Here is a 26,061-nt window from a genome sequence, read left to right on the forward strand (position 1 = left end):
TAACACGAAAGGCACAGAACCTCAGGGCAGGATGGAATCTTAGAGGCCTTCTAGTCCACCCATCCCTGAGAATGAATCCCCTTTACAACATCCCCAGTAAATGGCCATACTGTCTTTACTTGAACACTTGTTCGTCCTTCATTTGAGGATGTCATGTCATATAAAAAGTCCAGTGGCAGGACAAAAGTCCAGAAGACTGGTGATGGCCAGGGTGCAGTGGATGACCTTGGCATCTTCTATGACTAATCTCCAAGCACTCCAAAGCATCTGTCTCAGCCACCTTCACGGCCTTTGGAACAAATTGTTCTCATCTGCCCATTCTGCCAGAGGAGGTCTTCACATACTTGGGGCAGACATCCCCCTAACTCATCAAATGGGTTTGAGGCCTGTTGGGTTACCTTCAACCTGGTTTAGCCAAACTGCTGAGAAGGTCTACTGGGATGTGGCAGCTGCGCACACTACAGCTTCTTGGAGCCACAGGTGAGAGTTGAGTGAAGGTAGAGACCAAAGGTAGATAAGCAGTCCAGAAAAGGGCCCAGCAAGCCCTCACGCTAGAGATGCTAGTCCTCCTGAGCACCCCCTACACAGGGAACTACCTCCCCAGGCAACTCATTCCACCTTTGGACAGCACCAACTGTTAAAAAGTTTTTCAAATAAATTAACAAAGCACTTTGAAAACCTTAACATACTATGTAAATGCTTGTTATCATCATGGACTTTCTAAGTCTTCTTACCTCCAGATGCTTATATGGCATGTTTTCCAGTATCCTGACCATCCCGGTTTTCCTTCTTCCTCTGGGCATGCTCCAAGTTGTCAGTGTCCTGATAGAAAGGCTTGGTAAACAGTATCATTATAGGCTCTGTCCCAAGATCTTCAAATAAATGCCTTTGGGCTGCCTACACTTCCACAAACTAAGTACCAAAACATAGGCAACCAGTTGTTTGGTTGGTCCTGTGCAGTTTAATTTGACAATCCTTGTCTAGACAAAGAATGTCATGGGCCATTTTATATGGCATATGCCTAAGCCTCCAAACCTGCATGATAGAGACGGGGTTGAGTTGAGAACTAATGCATAGAGTTTGGAGGCTGTGAGTTTGAAAGTAAGAAGGTGCCAGTATAGAATAGTGAAAGGTGAGGGAAAAGAGACAGAGCTGCCTTCAACCATCCAATGTTCTAGGGAATTAGAGTTGTAAGAAGAAAATGAGGCTAAGCATCCGTGAACCCAGTCATTAGAGGGTCATGACATAGGACCATAGGGTTAGTGCTGGAAGAGACGTTTATGGTCTGCTCTGCCCCCTTATCTCTCTCTCTTAGCTTCCTTGGCTTATTTCAAGACCCAGTTCAAAATCTACCTTCCGTAGGAAGATTTTTCTGGTCTCCCCACACCCCCCCTCCCAATCTTCAGCTCCTAATACCTTCCTCTTTCAGATTTCTTTCATCTATTCTGTATATATCTTCTATGTACGTGTTATCTCCCATATTGGAATGTGAGCTCCTTGAAGGCAGGGATGGTGTTTTAGCCTTCTTCTCTATCCTGCACACTTAGCACAGTGCCAGGCACATGATAAGGACTTAATAAATGCTTACTGACTAATTCCTAACTAATAAGGTTAAAAATAATAGCTAGCATTTAAATAGCACTTTAAGGTTTGCAAAGGGCTTTACAAAGATTATCTCATTTTATCCTAATAACCATGGGAAGCAGGTGCTACTATTACCCCCATTTTGCAATTAAGGAAAACTGAAGCAGACAGTAGTTAAATGACTTGCCCAGGGCCACACAGATAGTAAATGTTTAAGGCTAACTAAATATCTAGTAAACGTTCCAGATTCAGCACTGTAGTTACTATGTTATCTAGCTGCCTCTTTGTTTTACAGATGAGGAAATTAGAGCCTAGAGAGATTTGGTGTTAGCTCAAAGTCACACAGAGAGTCAGTGTCAAAGTCAACCCCAGGTCCTCTGACTCCGTACACACCACTCACATCAGCTCCATGGCCCTGCCTTACATCAGAGGACAGATATCTCTCCAGGGGCAACCCTTCCCACTAGGACAGTCCCATGCTCTGTCCCCAACATGAGGCAGTCAGGAGTGGGAGGCCAGAGCTGTGGTTTGTAGGCGATTGTTTACCTTCATTAAACTCTGTTAACAGCATAAGTTGTGTTTGCTGGAGTGTGTAAATAATTCAACAGGAAAAAAACACAGTGGTAGCCTGTGTGGTAAGAGCAAACATCTCAATTTCATTCACTTCCTTCATTACCTAAGTGCTCTGGCCAGACAGAGCCCAAAGAAGACTTGCCAGGTATCTGGGGGCTCCCCTGCATCCTACCACCTCCTCCACTCTTATTTCCTTCCCCTGCCTGGCAGGCTTCATTTTTTCTGTGATAAAATAATCTGATTGAGTTTCTCTGCCCTGAAAGCTTGCATCTGAGGTTCCTGAGAAAAGAAAATATAAATAGTCACAGACAAAATTAATTGTATTAATTACCATAATGCACCAATGCTTGCATCAGCCTTTAAATTTGTTTCTTTTTCCCAGGGAAAACATCCCATTTGGGACTGTGACTTCAAAAGCTGTGCAAAATCTCACTGCAACATTGGGGGTGTGTTGTTTAGGAAAGGCTACTAAGTCCTGATTTATCCACTGGGGTGTGACAGACCCTGGACCACAGTGGGATTATAGAATATCAAAGTGAAATTGCAGAATGTCAAAACTTGGAAGGGACCTCAGGGACCATCTTGTGCAATTCCTTCCTTTTAAAGATAACAAAACAGAGACCAGGAGGTTGAATGATATGCCCAAGGTCACACAACTAGTAAGTGTGAGAACCAGGATTCAGACTAAAATCTTCAAGAGCTGTGGCATCCTTATGATACACAGATGGCTTCCAGTGGGCAGTAGCCGTAGGGCTGGATTTGCTTTATACTTTATCCTGGGCAAATGTCCTATTGTAGAGTCTCTGCTCCTCCTACCTTCCAACCCACTCTGTCCCACCTTCGGCACCAGCGGTTGGGGTGTGGGTGTGTGTAACTCCTAGTGAGGAACTTAATGCAGGCAGATTAGTAGCTTTTCTACAACTTGGTCCTGGAGAGTTACCGTGGGCACTGAGAAGTTAAGGTCACACAGCCAACGTGTATGAGAGGCAGGACTTGAACCCAGGTCTGCCTGACTTTGAGGCCAACTCTTTCCACTATGCCAAGCTGCCTCCTGGTATATGCTTAGAAGATGCAAATTCACCTGGATTTTATCCTACAGGGAACATAAATAGGAGGTAGATAAAAGCATTTGGAATGAAAAGAAGATTATTTTTTGGATTACCCACTATTCTGGATTATTTATAAGATTCTACTGCATTGTAGCTCCTGTCTTTCCCTTATGCAGCATGTCCTCCATCACTAAGGAGAGCATCAAGATTTCCTTTCTCTTTTCTCTTGGGGTCACAGCACAGACAGGGTCTTTGCCCTGTGTTGGCCCCTCTGAAGTTTTTACTCTTTACAATAGGTCATACCCACTTGAGAGATAAATGTGCAGCTCTTTTCAGCTCCATTTAATTCAATTCAACAGTAGAATGTAAACTCTTTGTAGGCAGGGACTGTTTTATTTATTTGTCTTTGTGTCCTTAAGGCCTAACTAGTACAGTACCTTGCATGTAGTAGGTGCTTACTAAATGATTATTAGGTTGAATTGGATTTATTGGCTGCCTACTATGTTCAATCCTTTGGTCTGAGTGAATACCAAGTTTTAAGTGTCAGTAGCATTGTGAAGTGGCAGCTAGGTGACACAGTGGATAAAGTGCCAGGCCTGGAGTCATCTTCTTGAGTTCAAATCCAGCCTCGACATTTGCTAGCTGTGTGATCCTGGGCAAGTCACTTGACCCTTTTTGCCTCAGTTTCCTCATCTGTAAAATAAACTGGAGAAGAAAATGGCAAACCACCTCAGTATCTTTACTAAGAAAACCCCAAATGGGTTCACAATGAGTTGGACATGACTGAAAAATGACTGAACAAAGCATTGTGACAGTCCTATGAGCAGTCATACCCTGCTTGGCACTGCCTCGAGAATTGCAAACAGGTGCAAGGAACCTGGCAGATAGTAAGTACCCCTGTGTGGGTGTGACATGTAGAAGGGACAATAATTATACACAAGATTTATAAAGGGACATTCTGCAGGAAGAAGCTGCTGCTGAATAGATCGGCCAACCGCAATTCTGCCAAGAAAGACTACTGACCAGCTTAATTGGTATGACAGTGAGAAAGACAGAGACAGACAGAGAGACACAGAGAGAGACAGAGACAGAGAGGGAGACAGAGAGAAGAGAGAGAGACAGAGAGACAGAGACAGAAAGGGAGAGGAGTGGTCTCAAGCTGGAAGCTCACAGTGGCAACACCGGAAGGTTTAGGACTTTGAGCTAAAAGACATCTCAAAGATCATCTTGTTCAACCCCCTCTTTTTACAAAATAGGAAACTGAGGCCCAGAGAATTTAAATGTTACTTCCCCAAGGTCATACAATGATTCAATAATAATAATAATAACTGACATTGATGTGATCATTCCCTGTATGCCAAGTACTTTGCATACATTATAATCTCATTTAAGCCTCTCAACCACACTTTGAAGCAGGTGCATCAAGTATTGTGATCCCTGTTTTACAGGTGAGGAAACTAAGGCTCAGAAAGGTCAAATGATTTTCGCATGATCACACAGCTAGGGTGTATTAGAAGTGAAATTCAACCCTCAGTCTTTCTGAGTCCCAGTTGAGCCCTCTATATCCACTATGTCAGTAACAGAGAGGGAATTTGGCCTTAGGTCTTCTGACTCCAAAATCAGTGATCTTTCTAGCCACGATCCCAAGCAGAGGCCTGTGTCCCCACCTGGCTGTGTGAAAAATTGCTATGGATTTGAGCCACCAAGAACTGAGAAGGGGGAGGTCACAGAGAAGTGAAATAGTTAGTGAAGGCTTTTTAGAATGAGATAGGGCTCAAGCTGAGGCAATTATTCTCTTAGCCTTGAGCAGGGGGCATGATTACAATATCTTTACCCACTTCGTTGGTTTGATATAACCTCTGTAATTTGGGTGGGAAGCACCAAAGCAAACTCCGGACCCCTTTTCCAGCATAGGGTTCATCAGTGGTGTAATGAGAGGTCTGAATTCCATGACTTTTAAAGTCCCTTCCAGCTCTAAATATGATTTAAAGTTATAATCCTTTGACCTTTGACATGTCCAGGCTGAAGAGTAGGAGATGGAAGAGCAGTAAGGGATGGTGACATACTACAAGAAAGCTCACAACTGGAATGGAAATAGTCCATTGCTCACCTTAATTAGAGATACTGATTTCCCAGAAGTCCTGTTAGGTGTTCTCCTTTCCTAATTGCCTGAGCCATGTGACTTTTAATCAGAAAATTCTCGACACCCTCTTCTACTCACACTAACCTGTTCCAGTTCTGGGGCAAGCCCATGCACCATCCCAGCAGGCATTCTTTCCTCTCGTTCCTTTATTCTGAGGTTTGAACCAGGAGTATTTCAACCCTGAAATGCAGGTCTGTCTTTCACTTAGTTGCAGAGCAAGAAGGGGAGGGGAGAGTTGGGGAGACTAGTGCTGTAAAGCGGAAGAAGTTCTCTCATTAAACTGAGTCAGGAATCCATGGAAGAGACAGAGGTTCATAATTAGACTTGCTCTTCAAGTGAGTTCATCAGAGATCTGATCCTGTATGATGTCTGCAATCACTGGTGCTGCTCCCGGTAAATGTGGGCTAATGGAGTCCAAAGGGACAGGGTGATTGATTGTTCGTGGGCTCAGGGTCCTGTAGTGCTTGCCAGCCACCAATTAATTTTTGGCTTATGTTCTTTGGGGCAAGTTTCTCCTTTTTCCTCAAATGACCTGAATGAATTTTATTTAAAAAAAAAAAGGAAACTGGGGAGCTCCAGGCTGTTCTCAATGAAAATGTGACCAGATTCAGTAAACATAACTTTTGTGCGAGCCAGGCATGTTGTGGTGCTATTTTCCTGTTTTCCCTTTTGTGCTCCTATACCTGTCTATTTCAGTGATTGCTAAAGAGGAATAAGTCCAATTTTGCCAAAACTTACTTTTTCAGTCAATGCCCATTACTCCATCCATGTATATTACAATGCAGTCAAACTGTCCTTTCTGTTTTTCAAACACGATGCTTCATCTCCAGCCCCTATGCCTTTGTATTGGCTGTCCTCTATGTCTGGAACGTTCTCTCCCTTCACCTTCATATCTCAGAATTCCTATTTTCCTTGAAGGCTCCCATCTCAAGCACAATCTTCTACATGAAACTTTCCTAATCCCCCAGCTGCTACTACTGTTGTCTCTCTAATGTCACCTTATGTCTGTTTTGTATCTATTTTTTAGGGACTAGATCTGAGATTGCATTGTTATAGGGAACTCCTTCTACCAATATAGGTCAGCACTTCCTATGTACTCTAAAGTATTAGAAAGAGGCCAAGAGACTCAAGATGCAGAATAAGACAAATATTTTGTGTAAGAATGAGTTTTGCTCATTCTTATTTTGCTGCATATTTGTTACCAGGACCTGGCTTTTCTCTCTTTTTTTTCACTTGGGGGGGGTGGATAGGGACAGGGTAGAGAAAGAGGAGGATGAAGAAGGAGAAGGAAGAGGAGGAGGAGGAGTAGGAGAAGGAAGAGGAAGAGAAGAAGAAGAAGAAGAAGAAGAAGAAGGCCATCAAGGCATCTTTAAAAAAAAACCATAGATGACAACAAGAGGAAGTTCAGAAAGAACCACAGATCAGCTTTGAGAACTAGAGGTTGAATTTATTAGAAACTCAAAAACAAAAGTAAGTTGTATATAATAGAGAGCTGCAGTTTCTTGTACAATTCTCTTTTTCTCTTCTATTGTATATATAGAATTGCTCATTTATTTGGGGTTTGTCAAATTCAGTATAAAACAAATGACTAGACAGACAGACAGACAGATAGATAGATCTCATATATCTATTATTTTCTTTATATACCTACCTAAGTTCATGTTTTCTCTCCCAGTCTCATTTACACCTTGGAAATCAAATAAGGGCTTGATTTATTGTTTTGTTGATTTCTAGACTTACAAAAATGGAGGAAATGTTAATAATACAGATTGAACTTAAAGATGTGTCATGCTTACTTTTTTTTTTCCCAGAGAGCCAGTTGTTAAAATTTTTCCAGCACACTTTTGATAGATTCCTCTTCAAATATAGGTTGGGTTGAATGAATTCTGAGGTCTCTTCTAAGACAAAGGGTTTATGATTCTATATAATAATAGCTCATATGCATGTCCACTTGGGTTGTCTAACTTTGGCTCATGGGGAGGCATGGATAGATATCTCTGGAATCTTGCACATCCTTTGCCAAGGAAGATTTTGATTCTTGCCTTTAGGAGAATGGCTCCAGGCTGGCTACTCTGTTCTCCTCTAGGAGGTAGTACCAAGTTAAAATCATATCTCTCCATCCCCTCTAGATATTTATATTCTGGAGTAATGATTTTTAGGTCTAAAAGCAAGGAAGCAGGTACTTATCCCTTAATGGGAGAAGGTTAACCAAGTTAACACCTACAAGCTTGACTCTATTCCTTAGTTACTCCAAAGAACATCACACATGGTGAATAAAGAATAAACCTATTTACTCAAGCAGATAACAAATGGAAATTGGAATTCTACACTTTAGAATATGCAAAGAAATACATGAGTAGGAATGAGTTCTTTAGACAGGAGCAAGTTTAGATCTCACTCAACCAAGAAAGAGACCCTAGTCTTACCCAATGGGGGTATTTCCCATTGTCTCTAGCAGGCAAGCTAGAAACCAAGGACATATTGAAAACCCAGCTTCCCCTAGATATCTGCTATAGAATTTTTCTTTCTCTTCCCTGGAGTCAGTCCTAAAGAGAGTATAAAACCACATGTGTATCTTTCTCAAAGCAGGAGTAAAGAATGTCTTTCTTTTCCAAAGTTTTCACAATAATTCCACCCCTCATGCAGTCATACAGGTTCATATCCTTATTCTTTCCACTAATAGTCATAATCTTATGCAAAATGCTCCAGGGTTGAAACCTAGGTTACATGCATAAAGTGTTTTGTCTCTACAGAGACCTTTCACAAGCATAATTTCCTTTGATCCTCATAAACCACCTGTGAGATAAGGAGTGCAAGTTTTACTTCCATTTTACAGAAAAGAAAACTAAACTCCAGCAATCAAAAGTGACTGGTTCCAAGGCACAAAGCTAATAAACATTGAGGCTGGAATTCCAACTCAGGCCTTCAGTTATCACAGACAGGCAGGGCAGTTAGGAAGTTAGGAAGCTAGGAAGGCAGTGGCTACTGCCAGTAGCCCAACCGGCAGCACCAGCTTCTTGTCCACTCTGTGCTTGTGTATTATCAACAGATAAAAAGCAAGCAGAGCCAGAGACTTTTTTGGCTGATTTTATCAATTGGTCCCTTATAATTCAGGGGCAAAGACAGTCATCTTAGAAGAGGGGGGGAAGCAAGCAAAAATGAGAAAGAGCTAGGCAAAACATCTTCACGACAGAGGTCTATGATTAGGGACCACTGCTCTCCCTAGGAAGCTTTCCCTATGTGTCTCTGTGTTCCCCTATGCTGTGTATATCCCTTAGATACAAGAACACCTAAGGCAAGGCTTCTTAACCTATTTTTATGTCATGGACCCCTTTGTTGGTCTGGTGAAGCCTATGGTCTTTCCTCAGAATGATGCTTTCAAATACATAAAATAAAATACATGCAATTACAAAGGAAACCAGAGATACTGAAATCATTTTCAGCAAAGGAGGAGGGGGAAAGGAGGGGGAGGGGAGGGAGAAGGAGAAAGAAAAGGAGAAGGAGGAGAGGGAGTAAAAGAAGAAGGAAAAGGAGGAAAAGAGGAAGAAGGAGAAGGCAGAAAGGGAAGAGGAAGAGGAGGAGAGGAAGAAAGAGAAGGAGAAGGAAGAGAAGAAGGAAAAGAAGGTGGTATTTCAGATTCTAGACTAATAACCCCTTACCTAAGGGCCAAATACTAATTACTCTGTTTCCCCTCCAAGGTCTGCACAGGTACATCCTTGAAAAGACCTTCTGACCCTTGAAATGATCTGTTTCAAAGCCTCTGAGATCCTTGTGCCCCTCTGGGGCACTTACAACTTCTAACTCCAAGTCAATGACCTTTCCACAATGACTTTCTAAGACTTGGGGTAGTAGGATTAACTGAGAACTGACCTCAGAGCTAAGAACATTTGAGTCCAATCCCTGCCTCTGATGTATACTGTCACCCTGGGCAAGTCACATAACCTCTGTGTCCCAAACAACTTTGCATGACTCTAAATTGCTGATCAGATGTGGACTTGAATTGCTAGAGAGAGTTTGTTCTTACTGGAGTTCCATATGCTAGTGAAATCTCAAGTTGTCTCCATCTCTCTCTTTCAGCCCCGTAAGCTTTTGCATAGAACAAGATGAGTAAAGCACCACCTAAATCCAGAAGGGTCTACGCTGGAAGAAAGACCAGCACCTTTCTCCCTAATGTTGCTCACATACTCCCCCACATGGTCCGATGTCCAGGAGCCTTTTCTCCCTGCCTCCTTCCTCCCACGTTTACTCAGCTCCTCCCACTGTTCCTTGCAGTGTTTGGAAGAGAATTCGATTAAAACATAAAAGTACATTGTGGAACAGAGTCCACGTTTGAAATGGAAATATCTCACTACAGAGAAAGTCATTGCCTTGAAAGCAAACTCTGCCCATCTGTTTTTAATTCTCTCATCAGTCAGCTGGTAGGAATATTGGGGCCCTCCTAAAATGTTCAGCACTTAACCAGGTGCAAAAATCACACCGAAAATGTAGGCTTCACCTTCTCTTTTTAAACTAAATGGGCATGTTTTTACTATGCTGCCTTAGAAATAGGTCCCTTTGGGAAGGCATGACTAAATACCACATTTGAGCAGGATTTTTCACATAATCATAAAATTTTTATAGCAGGCTCTTCTCTTCATGTAGACTGGTGAATGCCAAAGAGTCAGAGCCTCCAAGCTAAAAATGTGAAATATTTCATGTATGAGACTGTATTTATGTATATGTGTGTATATATGCATATATATGCACATATTTATTTATATGCATACATATGTATGTATAATAAATGCTTAAAATGTAGATCCTGGATAGAACTATCAAAAAGATAACTGAGATTGGTGGAAATGTACTAGACTACAGGTAAGGATGAGTCCATATCCCAGTTCTGCCACTGTTCTGCTTTGTGAAATCAGACAAGTAACTTGGCCTCTCTGGGCCTCAGTTGGCCTCTAGTTTCAAGTCATTCCAGTGAAACAATGTATTCCTTTTGACATCTCACAGATATTATGACCATAGGGAAAGTCACTGAAATGTATATATCTACATACATTATTTCAGATTCAAAAGAGGAGAGAAAACGGTAACAGCTTAAATCCTGTGATTATCTGCCACCAGCACTAACACAACTGCCTCTCATTTGTGATAATCAGGAGGAAAGACTGTGCTACCATAGCGTACAGTGGCAGTTCACCCAGAAGAATGGGGAGGCAGAACTAGAATGGTAGTAATATAGGAATATTCTATCGATCACGATGGGGAAGACAGGTTATCAGGGTAGTAATGTAAGTATGTTCTACCAAGCATAATGGGGAGGCAGGACTAGCAGGGTGATAATGGAAGAGGGTTGGTTCTATGAAGCACTGTGGAGAGATGGTCTGGCAGGGTAGTAATGGAGGGGAGTTCCATCAAACTCCCTGGCTTAAAAGGCAGTAGATTCTTTGGCCATTTGAGCAAAGAAAATCGCATCATGCCTTTTTTTTTTTTTCAGAATTCCATATTCATGATTTTATTTTACTGGCCTTCACTCTTCTGGTAGTCATGGCCCATAGGATTACAGGGGAATGTGTTCAAAATATCATGTGGTAACTCAGCAAACTGTATTCCCCATTTGAACAGGCCAAACAGAAGGAGAAATTTCACTCAAAATCATTAGTGGCTTAGTTCAATATTGGCCTCATGTAGTCACTATGATGAATGTTTTACCCATCCTACAATAATGCTGAAATATTCTTTTTTCCAGTGGGCTTGTGTCAGTCAATTAGCATTTATTAAGCGTTTACCATGTTCCAGAAATTGTGCTAAGTGCTGAAACTATTAAGAAAACCAAAAGAAAGGCAAAAACAGTCCCTACCTGCAACAAGCTCAGATTCTGGTGGGAATTAAAACATTAAAACACCTAAGATACAACCAAGATACATATGAGACAGCTTGGAGGTAATCTTAGAAGGAAAGACTGGGAAAAGCTTCTTGCAGAAGATGTGATTTTCTCTGAGACTTGAAAGAATCCAAAGAAGCCAGGAGGTAGGGATGAAGAGGGAGCACATTGTAGGTATGGAGCATGGCCAGTGTAAAATGTACTTCATGACTTTTTGATGCTGCTCCATAGCTCTCAATATTAATTTCTGTCCTCTGGATAGCATCTGCTGATCTGACACACTTTGACCTGCTATCGTAATACTTGGACTTGCTCTTTGTTTCTGGCCTAGTGAACACAATTTTGCTAGCATGATACCTAATTGTTGCTATCCTTTCTTATAGGCTCGCTGTTCCTACTCATTGGATATTCAGCTATTTTTTGTCATTCTCTAGGAAGAATATACATAGATCATGCCCAGGCCTCATCTATCTTGTAAGTCTTGAGTATCTGTCTGGCCAAATGTTAGCCTACTTCCAGAGCTTTGTTGCTCTTCTCCTGACCTGATGGATGACTGTTTGCTTGGAACCACAGGCTATTCTACAGGCCATGCCCTTGAGTCCAGCCAGTGGGGCGGTAATAAGAGTGACATAAAATACAATTACAGGATCCTAGAGTTAGAAAGGAACCCTAGATGTTTCAAGGTCTAATTTCACTACCCAGTGTTGGATCTGCTCTTCACAGCATGAATGAATGAGTGAATGAATGAATGATCAAAAAAAAAAACTTAGCCTATGTCAATCAATTAATGGACATTTACTAAGCACCTACTATATGTCAGACACTATGTTAGGTTCTGTAATTACAAGTACAAAGAATGAAGCAATCCTTACTCACAAAGAGCTTACTATGTGGCAAGCACTGTGCTAAGTTCTGAGGTTATAAATAGGTCCTGCTTTTAAGTAGCTCACACTTTAATAGAAGGATTATAATACACGTTTGAAGACCAGCTCTAAAATGGTTGGAAAGGCATAGAGGTCCTCAGTGAGTGTTACATAAATGTGAATGATTTTTGCAATTACAGAGACCTGTGACATACTACCAGATATGTCTAGATTTACAGTGATCCATTCATCAATACTTTGAGGATATACTGTTTGGCCAGATTGGAATCGACTCTAGCTAAAAGTTCTATTGTCCAGCCCCCATATTTCTCCATCTTCTCCACAAGGACCCCTCAAGAAGCTTTGCCAAATGCCTTGCCAAACTTTAGATATGTTATATCCTTGCTATTATCCTGATCTATCAGTCTTGTATTCTATCAAAAAAGGAAATGAGGTTAATATGGCATAGCTCTTTAGTGACCCCCACATAAGGTCCTCATGATAACTACCTTGTTTTCTATGTTCTCAGGAACTGTTTAATAGACAGGTCAAGAATTTTGCTAGGAATTGGTATTAAGCTGACCAATCTCAGATCCTACCCTTTTACTTTTTTTGAAAATAAGGATGTTTGTCAGTTTCTGGTCATTTCTACCTCTTCCATTCCCTGTGATGTCCCAAGATTTCAGGTTTTGTTTCTGAAGTGATATCTGAAAGTTCCTTTAGCCTGAACATTTGAGCTCATTTGAAGCAGCTAGGGATTCATTTCTTATCTCCTCGCCCATCTTGGATGTACGTTCTATCCTTTCAGCTTTGAAGATCATTCTCCTTGTCAAAGGAGACAAAAGTAAAACATTAGTTGAGTAGACCTGCCTTTTCTATGTCATCTGGACGTATCACACTATGTTTCCTAAGCAGTGACCTCTCTCTTCCTTTTCTTTTTCTTGCTTCAAAGATAACTTTTTAAAAGCCTCCTTTTGCCTATAGTGTTTTCACAGAATCATAAAATCTCACAGATGAAAGGGACCTCGGAGGTCAGATAGTTCAACTGCTACCCAAAGTAGGAATCCCAACTGCTCTATCCCCATCAAGCGGTCCAGCCTCTGCATGAAGACTTCCAAAGGCGGGAAACTCATTACTTGGGCTTTACACTTCCTGACAATATTCTTAGAGATTCACACTACTTTTTTTATTGGCTCTCAGCTCTTTGTCCCTGCTTCCCTCATTTCTTCATGTCCTTTTTTATTTAGTTAATTTATTTTTTTAAAATAATTTTAGTATAAAAGTAATAGCACTCTCAACCACTACAAATAGAATATATAGTTGAACTCCAAGTAAAGCTATAAAATTGGAACTGTTTACATTTTAATTTTAAAATACACTAATAATAATATAAATTTTTAACAACAGCAATTTATTTGTCCTGTTTTTCCTTCTGGCATCTTTTCCGTATGAGGATTTGTTGCTCTTGGTGGTGGGGTTTGTTTTTTTTTAATAGCCCCAGTCAATTGCATATTGTTTTTCTAATTCTGCTGACCTCAATTTGTATCACTTCATAAAAGTCTTTTTTTCTACTCTAGTTCTATTTCTTTTTAATTTTTCAAAGCTTTTGCCTTTGGTGGAACAGTATTTTACCATCACAAATATATATACTGAAATTTATTCAGCTATCCCCCAATTGTTGAACAGATAGGCAATTTAAGTTTTTTAGTATGGCAAATAAAGCATCTAGGAATATTTTTCTATAGAGAGGTCTTTTTTTCTTTTGAATAACATTTGTGAGACTTAGTCCAACTTCTGGAATTACTGAATTAAAGAATGTAATTGGCCTTGTGACTCTTTTACAAATATAGAGTATGTCAATAGTATCTTAGCATGCCTGGGTCCCTATAGCTTTACCCACATTGACTCTCCTTGGTATTTGGCTATGTTTAACGTGTCTTTTTAAAATATAGCCTTGGAACAGAGTTCCCTGAGCAGCCATACCAGTTAATTTAGTTCTACCAGCCATAATTTTTTTTCTCATCAGGGCCGCATAAGATTATATCTGCAGAATTTGTTTTCATAATTTCACAGTATTGTAGAACTTTGGGGTGATGACACCTTAGCAGCCTTGTGGTCTTACATGCTCTTTAAAAGGAGCCCCAATATAACATTCCAGACAGGGTGTAATGGAGGACCCATTACCTCCTAAGGTAGCCCATTCCACTTTCGCATAGCTCTAAGTATCATAAAGTTTTCCTGACATCAACCCCAAATTTTCCTTTTCATTAAATAATTGCTACTCATTGCTGCTGATTCTTCACTTGAAGGTCAAAAAGAACAAGCCTAAATCCCTCTTCCATATACAAATATTTGAAGCCTACTATCCTATCTCTCCTGAATCTTCCCTTGCAGAGAGACATGACAGTTTTTTTCAAGTGTTTAAAGGAATCCCCAACACATTTGAACTGTCTTTCCTTTCAAGGTCTTCAGTCATAGGATCACCCAATGCCCAGTGAGTGTCTCTCAATCTATCATTAATTCAAAAATGACATGTGGTCCCTTTCTGCCAAAGTTCCCTAACAAAGCTAATTCATTGACAGGTTTTTCCTTCTTTAGATTCAGGTTGAGTAGTTTGCCATTTTATTTCCAGTCTTCTGAGAGATGAAATTGGCATCAATAATATATCAAATGCTTTAATTTTAGTGAAATGAGACATATAGGAATATTCTGGAGAGTTGAATTTGCTTATTACTGGTATATCCTGCTTCTATGATAGCTTTGTGATCTGTGCCAAGAACTCATTGTCCATTTTTTCCATGTGCCCTAGTGGTCTGTAGTATATTCCCTCCATGATGTCACATCTGTTTATTTCATCTATCCCCAAATATTCTACCCCATTGTTTAATCCTTATTTCTATTCAATGTGTATCCTCTGACTTTTAACTGGTTAATGCAATTGGGTCAGGTCTATCATTTATTTGCTCTGGGAAATATCATGTGTTCATGTTATATTCTATACACCAAGCCTAAATGAAAAAGCAGAAGAGATCTTAATAGCCTTTTATTGATTGAAGGAAGAGAAAAAAAGTTCATCTGTGTGATGTCTAATTTGAGCCATTTTCTTCCCAATTTCACTGCATTATGGCAGTCAGCAAGGATTAAAGCTTACAATGATTTATTGGTGGCAATTCCAATAAGCCTATTAAAAGCTGTTGTCACTCCACAAATAAAGCCAGAGTGCTCCTATGTAGCACCCCCTCTGTGCCCTTCATTGTGGCTAATTGGTGTAAGGCTACTTGCCGACTTGCAAATAGGAGGAGAATGGGTCAATCGACATAAATAACAATTGCATAATAAAGGAATATGGTGGTCTTCATCTAGAAGTGCAGTGTGTTGTGGAAAGAGCAATTGATTGAAAATTAGGAAATCTGAGTTCAAGACCTAGACGGACCACCTGTGACCGTGACCTTGCAGCTTATGCTAGTCCAGAATCTCAAGAAAAAGAGACACAAGCATAATTGTCTTGAGTGATTATAACCATGGTGATCCGGTGAGCCTCTTCATGTTTGCTGGAGTGGGGTACCTCCTATGGAGCAGGATATGTGTACTCTGGCTCCTTGAGGATCAATACAGGCTCTGGTTTAGCACTAAAGGATTTGTGCTTTGGGATGACAAAACAATCCCTTATTAACTGGGGAAAGGGAAGGGGAGGGAAGAGATATGTCAAAGATGATTGGGGTCTCAGCCACCCACTGTGGGCAATAAGAGCCATAGAAAAGTGCCGCCTTCCTCGTGTGTGTGTGTGTGTGTGTGTGTGTGTGTGTGTGTGTGTGTGCGTGTGTGTGTGAGGTTTGGGACTCAGACAGTCTCTCGGACCACTTTTGGGGAGGGGGAAGGATTTCCCCCCACCTTCCACAGTACACATTCAAAAAGAGAGAGGGTAGCAGAGCTTTTCTGTAGCTTTTATAGCCTGCTGAATGGGCAGCAATTCCTGGCTCAATCAACAGTCATCTTTGCCTCAGACCCCAGTCACAAGGACCAATAAGGGATTGTTTCATAATCTGGAAGCACAAGTGCTTCAGCGCTGAGGCAGAGCACGTGGCATTCCCATGGAGCCAGAGTACACATGCCTAGCTGCATGGGAGGGGGTGGGGATGCCCCAGTCCAGAAAGGGGGTTGGGGAGATCCTCTCATCACTCCCTGTTACAGTAACTACTGATTGTAGCTGTAGTTACTGTACCAGGGGTTATTGTAGCTTTTCCTTACTGAATAATTTGTAAACACCAGGAGATGCACTCAGTCACATATATCGGGAAGAAAGAGGCCTCCACATTCTGGTCCCCCTCACTGCCACCTGGTGGTGCACTCTTCTCATAGCTGAAGAAATGGGCTGCTCTTAGAGCAGTTCCCAGAAGTTAGCTCTACTAAAGCAATAGCCTGGCCGCCTTTGAATGAACCACAGGTTTTGGGGGCCATGTGATTTTATACTAAGTGAGGCAAAAGGAGCTGCAGCCTTTGACAAATGCACAGTCTTAAGTAAATCAGATGAGGCTAAATGCAGAGGTTGGTAGAATTCCTTTGGAGTCAGAGGCTACACTTAACAAGCATTCATCAGTCATTTCAGCTATTCCTGACTGTTCCTTGGGTGAAAGGTCCCGATCTAATTCACCTTTAACAGAAGTTAAAACACGCCAAATCACTGGTGCTGGGGGTTCTACCATCACTGTTTCATTTCTTTAGTTTTGTTTCATATTCTCAGTTATTAATATTATTGGTTATTAATATTCTCAATGTGAATGAATTCATCAGATCCCTTCCTGTGACTTAGTGTTGGAGGAGCTGTGGGTCACAGATTTAGATCAGAGCGAGAAAGGACCTTATTCTTGGTCACAAAGTTCAACTCCTTCATTTTGCAAGTAAAGCAGCTGAAACCTAAAGAGGCGACATGAGTTGGCCAAGCTATGGCAGCAAATGACATCGCCAAGATGTGCCCGACTCCAAATTCAGCATTCATTCCACAACACTATGACGTCCCTAGGGCAGCATGAAAAGCAAGCATGGAGATTCTGGAAAATTAAATTAGGGCTGACAAAGTGGTATAGAAATGGAAGTCTGGGAGCACTAAAGAAAAGTTTCTCTGACCTCACAGTGGCTAACTGGTCCTGCCTGGGCTGGTGATTGGGCTCCCTCTATGTTGGAAGGCTCATCTCTGTAGGATCATCTCATGTGTGTCTGGCATCATTCCCCTATTTGCTTCATTCCTCTGTGAATGGATAACCTGTTGGGTAAGTTTACAATGAATCTTGATTGAATTTCTAAATGTTTCTCTTCTTCAGGATTATCCTATGACCAGGCAACAGAGGACCACTGAGCTGGAACTGGAAGAAACCTCTGAGGCCACCTAGTCTGACCCCATTTTACAGATGAGGAAATTGAGGCCCAAGAGGTTAAGTGATTTGCCCAAATTCATATGGACACCACATTCTTAAACATAATAATAGCTAACATTTATATATACATATGTATATATATATATAATGAATAATTTACCTCATTTACTTACATAAGTAATAGAATAATAATAATGAATTACACATCTTTATATACCATTTTAAGGTTTGCAAAGTGCTTTACAAAGATTATCTCATTTGATCCTCACATCAACCCTGGAAAGTAGATGCTATTATTATCCCTTTTTACAGATGAGAAAACAAAGGCAAACAGAGGTTATGTGACTCGACCAGGGTTAAACAGCTAGTGTCTGAGGCCAGATTTGAACTCAGTGCTTCCTGACTCCAGGCCAGTATTCTATCCACTGTGCCACTTCACTGCTCTTTTGAGGTGTCCAGCAAAAACAAGCAAACAAAAAACCAATGAGACTGCACTGGCCCGTGTCCCATATAGGCACTGACTGGCTATGTATAAGAGTTTGAATTAATCCCAGTCTTTTCTTTCAAGCATATTGATTCTTAGTGTTAATGTTGTTGTTTTTTCCTTTCTGTAGAAAAGACTGTATGGTGCAGCCCTAAAGGCTATTGCTAAATATATATTCTCTTGGCTTTCCTCTCTTTGGGAGACCCAATGACACCAACAAAGCACACAAAATCCACCCCCTCTCCCTCTGTTAGTTAGTAATGGCTACATACTGAGCCCTTCTGCACAACCTGCTTCATTGAAATGGGGAACACTGGGACCAAATATTTATTTCAAACCATCTGAGTGGTGATGCTGAGAAACGTGTTGGAAAGTAAAGCTGATCAGTTAAAACTGCTCATATAATTACCCTTTGCACACCTCCACACCTGTCGTTTTTGGTGGTGCTGTTGCTGTTGTCAGGCAGGAGGGGTGAGCAGATGGCTGCTTGGTGAGCTGACAATTACTCCCTCCCAAAGATACATCCATCCCTGTATTTGTCTGCAGGCTGTGGAGGGGGGAGGTTGACAGGTGCCCTGTACCTTAGTGGCTGGGGGGCAATGGTCATGTAGGCTTGATGAAGGTGAACAGGGGTCCCTAGTATAGTCCAGGGGAGCCCATGGGTTCTGGAAGATGCCAGCTCCCAATTATCAGCCTCTGTCTCATATCCAGGGCTGTCTGACCCTGTCAGAGAATAAACACAATTCTCCTTCTTAGACATTTGAAGTATATACCAAGCTGGCAGAACCTTGTAGCCATCTCTGCCTCCTACCAGAGCCTAAGTGCAGGAGTAGAGTGCCTGGTCAAAGTCTGTGTGACCAGGACATGCTCAGTTTCTTCTTTTCTGCCAATGACAGCATCAGCTCCCAGCACAGAACTTCACATGGGAATGCGGCCATGCAGCATGACCTTGGAGAAGTTATTTAACCTCTTTAAACCTTGCTTTGCCTTTGGAGGTAGTAGAAAGGGCCAGTTTTCCAATCCAGCTCCCAGGTCCAAAAGAAATAATACACATGAAGACTTTGAGTTCCTTGGAGAGAATACACTGAGTGTAATATAAGATATTATTGATGTTATAATAATGTCTCAAAAGCACTTTGTACTCAGCATAGAGGAGGTCATGTAAATACAAGGAATTGCTATGATTATTAGGAATCCTTTAAGCTATACAATCCTCCAGAGTCCCACAATTTTAATGCCTAAGGGATTTGCAGATATAATTATTGGCAGATGAGCCTCAAAAGGTTCAATTTGCATAATACTAGCATGCCATTACATAGAGCAGCTGAGATTTTTCATGTTAGATCCAGGTTATGGGGCTGTATCCATGAAATAGAGCCCAGGAGAATCCATAGAAGGACTCTCATTTTGTTTCTCTTCTTGACACAAGGGGTTGAACCTAGAATTCTGGGCCGCCCATTTCCTCCGTCCCAAAGCTGATAAGATAGACCCATCATATGAAAGTGTTTTGCAAACCTTAAGGCATTATATAAATGTGAAGTTATTTTTTGTTGTTCCTTCCAAGTCCAGATCCCTGTCCTTACCATCTGCTGACCTCCAAAAGTTAGCAGAAACAAGCTTATTACCTGTGTAATCTCAGACAACTCATTTAACCTCTCTGAGCCTGGAATTCCTCATCTTTTTTAAAGGGTTAAATACCAAGGTGATCTCTAAAGTTCCATCCAATTTTAAGTCCTGTTATCCTGTGATCTTGACTTCTGTGCCTAGCTCATAGTCTTCTCTGTTCTAGACCCTGCCATCATCCCTGGTTATTTTCATATTTACATTGATGACTCTTTGAACATTCCCCTTCCTATCAGTTCATCAACCTTCCTAATTTAGATGGCCTCCACCTTCACGCTACCAAGCCACCCACAGTGACAGTCATAGAGCCCATCAGCATCCAGGACAATTCCATCTCCAAAGTTTTGTCTGAGATTCCTTTCTCTGACCAGCCTCCCTTCTACCTCTCCCACACCTACATCCTCCCAAATCTGCACTTTGCCCTGATTTCAGATCTCTTTTTGTTCTCACTCTCCATCACCCCTATTCTGGCTTCATTCTTTCACTCATAAACTGGATCCTATGGTCAATCACTTCAATAAAGCACTCTCCCCTTCCCTTAAGCCTAGCTCCTACTACTTTTTCATCCTATTCGTCCCTTGGTAACCACCACTGGCCACCATCTCTGCCCCAACTTCTGAGCCACTGAATGTTGCTATAAAAGATCATGTAATAGTGCTAATGGGTCTACTAACTTATTATTCATGTTATCTAACTTCATCTGGACCCATACTCACTGCACAGCATCTCTTTTACTGCACAGTAAAAGAGATCCTATCCCTATCTTATTGAGAAGATTGAAGTCATTTATGAGGTACTCTTTCCTCTCTCTCCTCTATCCCTTAAAGCCTCTTTAGATCTTCAACAATCCTCTTCTCCTTTCTATTCTCAGAGGATGAAGTGACCTTTCCCTTGTATCCACAATTCCATTCCCTCCCTTATCTTCCAGAACATGCTTAAGGTTCGTCTATCAATCATTTCCTTTCATTCTCTCTCATCTTCAGTCTCTTCCTCTCTCTATTGGCTCCTTCCTCTCTGCCTACAAGTGCTCAGGTCTCCTCTATAATAAATAAAAGTTTTCACATCACCCTGTTATCCCTTCAAGTTACTGGCCAATCTCTCTATACCCCTTTCACTGTACTAAATTCCTCTATTCTCCATGCAGTAGCTCAAAAGAAATGTGAGATGTGCAAATTTAGAGACATCTTCACTCCAAATGTTTGTATGAACTAGTTGTGCCCAACCTGTGGTACAGCCTTCCAAGCTCATATTGGTCTGATCAGCCACAGTCAGAAACAGTGTACCTTGACCCCAATGTAGTGATGTCATTTTGGTCCTCTGTGAGTTCAAAGCACAGAAACCCATACTAAACTCCTAGAAAGAGTCCTCTGCCATTGTTTTCCCTACTATTCCTGTTTCCCTCACAATCATTCTCCAGTACCCTTCAATCTGGCTAGTGATTTTTTAATTTCCATAATCCTTTTGGCCTTTTATTGTTCTTCATCCCCCTTGACCTTTCTCCCATATTTAATGCTGGTGACACTCCTGTCTCCAGAAGATAGCTTTCCTCTGGTTTTCCTCTTAGCTGTCTGCCTTTTGGTCTCTCCTGATGATTCATTTGCCCTCCCACCTGCAAAATATGGGTGGTCTCTTACACTCTATCTTGGACTCTCTTTTCTTCTTTCTCCATTTGTCTCTTGTCTTTCTCTTTGTCTCTTGATGATCTCATCTACTCCAATGACTTCAGCCATGACCACTGTGTTTGTAACTCCCACATCTATACCTTCAGCCTCATCCTCTCCTCAGAACTCCAGTTCCACATTTTCTACTCTCTGCTTAACACATCTACCTGGATGCTCCATTGGCCCCTCAGACTTCTAATAGATCCTAAACCAAACCTATAGTTTTCCTCCCAAAATACATCACACTCCCCCAGGGTTCCATTTTTGTTAATGGCATCATCATATGAGATTTCAGTCACCTGAGGTGGTTAACTTTGTAATTATGTTTGACTTTTCCCTTTGTCTCATGAGCTACACACAATCAGTTGCAAAGCTCTATTGATTCTACCTCCATATCTCTTGCATTTGTTCCTTTCTCTCTAAAGATGACACAGCCACCACCCTCACCTGTTCCCTAGACAATTGTAAGGAGTCTCCCATTTCCTTGCTTCTAGTCTTTCTTCCCTCAAATTGTTCCTTTACAGCTGCCAAAATAATCTTTCTAATGCACAGGTCTGATGATGGCACTCCTTAGCTTACAAATCTTGGGTCCCATGTTGCCTTGAGGCATAACCCTAGAGAATGAATACAAAACCAACTCTTCAGCTTAGCCCATCATAATCAGTTTCCACTCTTCATTTGCCTGCATTATTTTACTCCCCTTCACATCCTTGAAGTTCCAGCCAAACTTACTTAGATTCTATTCCTTGATCTCATTCTGCCCTCTCTCACTTCCATGAATTTGTGGATTCCATTTCAAAATGTCTGGACCTAGAATACACTCTCTCTATAACTCTTCCTTCTGAATCTCTTCTCTTTCTTTAAGGCCCATCTCAAGCGTCACCTTCTCCATGAAGCCTTCCCTGATCTCAGCTGAAGGTGATTTCTTAATCACCCTCAAATTTTCTTAGAGCACATTTTTTCTATATCTTTCTTTTGTTCCTATCCCATTTTATCATTTGTCATACTTACTTTTGTATAATGCTCTGCTTACATTGTGAGTACCTTGATGATAAAGAAGAATCATTTTCCATCTGCATGTTTGTACTTTGAACACAGTTTTCTGGCACATAGTAACTGATTGACAAATTAACAAATATTTAAGGGATGAAATGTTATCCATTTACCTAGCATGTAAAATGCCAACCTGGACTATTTCCTTAATAATGTGAATAATGGGATGTCACTTTATTCTGCCTCATACACTCTACATTATAACCAAACTGGACTACATACTATTTCCCACTGCCTTCCTTGCTTGGAATACTTTCTTTCTTCTATTCTATCTATTGGAATCCTTAACTCCTGCTGGAAACATTTCCTGATTCCCCTTGTCAGTGGTTCTCCTTCCTCCCACCCCCCCAAAAAAGGAAAAGATTACTTTGTATTTATTTTCTGTTTGGGATTTGCTTATCTGTATGTGTGTTGTTTCTCACAAGTGGTAGAATGTAAGCTCCTTGACAAGCAGGGACAGCAGTTTTGCTTTTGTCTGGGAATACAAAATTCCCAGAAACTTTCAAGTACCTGCCACTTCATCGTTTAATAAATGCTCATAAATTGAATTGATGTTCCTCTAAATGCTTGCTCAGGAAGGAGTCTAAGAAAATGCAACAGAAAATGACCCCATTTTGGCCAAATTTGTCTACTATAGCCCTGTACAATCCATCTTGCCAAAGATGATTTGAGTCTTCGTGTTGTGGAATTTTTTTGCTACTTTTTGGACCAGTTATATATAATTTTTTAATCTTCTCAGGGTTGAATTTTCTCCCCTGCTTTAGTACTTACTGTAATATGTTGAAATACCAATAAGACTAATAATTTGCTCTATTTGATAAATCGACCACAGGGACCTCAATCTATTCTGTGTCATGCCAGGAATGTTTTGACCTTCACAAAGAAGATGAGTGCTCTTGGAACCATACCCTGGGAAGCCAACTCACATTCATCAACAATCAGAAAGTCTGGGCCCTGTGAGTTTCAGAGCATTAAATCACCATATGAGGCATTAGATTCATGTGACAGGGATCTTGAGCATCGATGGCTTTGCAGAGCTGACTGGAATCACCTGATTGTGAAGGAGAATAGCCAAGGTATGGGGGTGGGTGGCACCAGGGGGTGACATGGAAAGACAGGAGAAAAGAGAAGGAGAAGGAGAAGGAAAGGGATATTACCTTGAAATTGCGTGAAATAGCGTGAATACAATTCAATGCAATGGAACAAGTACCTACTATGTTGTCAGGTACTATGCTAAATAGTGTTATTAAAAAGACAAGGCAGTCTCTATCCCACAGGCACCATGAAACATGTAATACATAAATAAATGCAAAATATATATACAAAATAAATACCGAACCATTTCAGGGAGCTGGTGGAGAAAGCTGTGGTAGATTATGCCACCCCTTTCCAGAATTCCAGGCAGGACCTAGCATGAAAAGACCTAGTACAGCTTGCTAGGGTGCCAGGTCTATACTGGGACTATTTGACTTAAATTAAGATAGTAACTACCCCCACCCCCACCCCCACGCTTATACAGTGCTACATGTACATGGAGGCTGCTTCTCTAGACCAGGACAGATGCTGCCAAAGGAGATCCCCAACCAGGTACCCAGATACCTGTCCTCATTAATCCCACCTAAGCACCACCCCACTGCCTCAGATTCTACCCAACCTAATATTCTTGAGTGTGTGCCACATGCAGACAAGGAGAAATAATGAACTGGTAGGGATCTATAAAGATCATGTCATTCAGCGGGAATGCGCCTAAACCATCTCACAGATCTGGGAGGCTGACATTCTCTAGGATCTCTAGGGAAGGAAATTTTACCTCCTGTTTTGTCACTCATTTCTAGGTCTTCTAGCCATGAGTCAGGACATGCTTTCTCTTTTCATCATTGTAAGGCCATCTGCTTTTATTTGTGCATGTGAAAGGAAAAAAAAAATTAGTCACCATCCTCCATTTTAAAAATCCTCCTGTGGGGACCCAAAGGCCATTATTAATAATAAATCTGACCCTGGGCAAGTCACTTAACCTCTGCCTCAGTTTCCTCAATTTTAAAACGAGAATAATAATACCTCCTTCACAGGGATGTTGTGAGGATCAAATGAAATATTTTTAAAGTACTTAGCACAATGTCTGGCACATGGTAGGTGCTTAATAAATGCTTATTCTCATTCCTCCCTTCCCGGAGACTGTTATTCTTTGCATATTAGTAGGGCTTAAGGAGTATTTCCTGAATTGTCTAATTGAATTATGTGGGGCACAGTGAGGAACAGAAAGGCCATGTTGGAGAGTAGAAGGACATGAGCCTGGAGAGAGAGCCAAAGAATACAGTGATAGAGGGCCTTGAATGACAAGTTGAGGAATGAAGATTTGATCTGATAGGTAACAGATTTATGAGTAGTAACTAGTCCCACAGAAATATTCTTTCATTAATAAAGAGCACATTTTGCTTGAAAAGGCCATCCTCACCAATGTTCTAAGTTCTAGTCTTAGAATGATAATTCATCCTTTCCACTTTTGCTCACTCTAACCTTTCCATGATATCAATACAGTCACATATGTGTATTATATATATGCTTAGGAACAGAGCATTCTAGTAGATAAGAGTGCTGGGCTTGGAACCAGGTAAAACCTGGGTCTACATCCCACCTTTAATATTCATTAAGGGATTCTTAGCTAGGATCTATGAGTTTGTCTTGTTTTGATATTTTGATAACTATATTTTAATATAATTAGTTTTCTTTGTAATTCTATAGGTTTATTTTATGCATTTAAAAACATTACGCTGGGCGGGGCTGGCGGGGCTGGCTGGGCTGGCGTGGCGTAGGGGCCGCCTCGTGTCGCCTGGGGCCTCAGGCCGCGCTGCACGAAGAGGCCCCGGCGCGGGACGTGCTGCTCCGAGCGCGGCCGCTTCTTCGCCTTCCTGGGCCTCTTCTGCGCCGGCCAGGGCGTCTTCTGGACGTCGCTGGCCGCGGCAGCCTTGGCCGGGGCCGGGGGCGGCGCTCATGGCCCCGGGCGCCGCCCCAGCCCCGGTTCGGCGCTTTGGCGCTACGGTCCGGCCGCTGGCTGCGCCTCCGTGGGCCTGCTGGTTGCTTGCTGCCGGGCTGCCCTTCTGCCAGCGCACCGTCCGCTCCGTGCTGCTCAGGAAATGGAGGCAGTAAGTGACCCTGACGACTCACGCACCCTTTGGCCTGGGTGCGCAGTTCACCGTGCCCCTGCGTCAGGTGTCCTGTGGGGCTCATCGAGGGGAGGTGCCAGCCGTGCTCCCTCTCAAGGTCAAAGGCCGCCGCTTCTATTTTCTTTTGGATAAGGCTGGACGTTTCCCCAACGTGAGGCCGTTTGACATCACCTGGGTGCCTACCGGAGCTTGTGAACTCCCAGCGCAGAGACCCAGTAACAAATAAAGAGACAGAAAAGCCCCCCCCCCCAAAAAAAACAAAAAACAAAAAAACAAACCAAAAAAAACCCAACAACATTACTCTGAGAAGGGGTCCGTAGACTTCATCAGACTGCCAAAGGGGACCATGCTGAAAAAATGGCCAAGAACTTCTATATAATTTTTATGACTGGGTATATCACTCAATCTAAGTCTCAGTTTCCTAATAAGTGAAATGGAAAGAATAGTTCCTGTATTGCACAGGTTTGCTGTGAAGATCAAGTTAGATAATGTATGTGAAGTTGACAAACTTTGAAATTTATATAAATGGCTCCTATCTTAAGCTCCCTGAGTAGAGATTGTTTCATTTAGAGGTAGATAGATAGATAGATAGATAGATAGATAGATAGATAGATAGATAG

At 41.6% G+C, this 26,061-nt stretch overlaps 1 protein-coding gene and 1 pseudogene across 1 annotated transcript in view; both read left to right on the forward strand.

Annotated features, from left to right (window-relative positions):
- CSMD2 (CUB and Sushi multiple domains 2) overlaps positions 1-26,061 on the forward strand; it is a 914,813-nt gene that overhangs the window by 380,994 nt on the left and 507,758 nt on the right. The window lies entirely within an intron of this gene.
- On the forward strand, positions 441-25,636 carry LOC114044958 (annotated as a pseudogene).

Source organism: Vombatus ursinus, unplaced genomic scaffold (assembly GCF_900497805.2).
Source record: "Vombatus ursinus unplaced genomic scaffold, bare-nosed wombat genome assembly UNPS02014775.1, whole genome shotgun sequence".
Lineage (NCBI taxonomy): Eukaryota > Metazoa > Chordata > Mammalia > Diprotodontia > Vombatidae > Vombatus > Vombatus ursinus.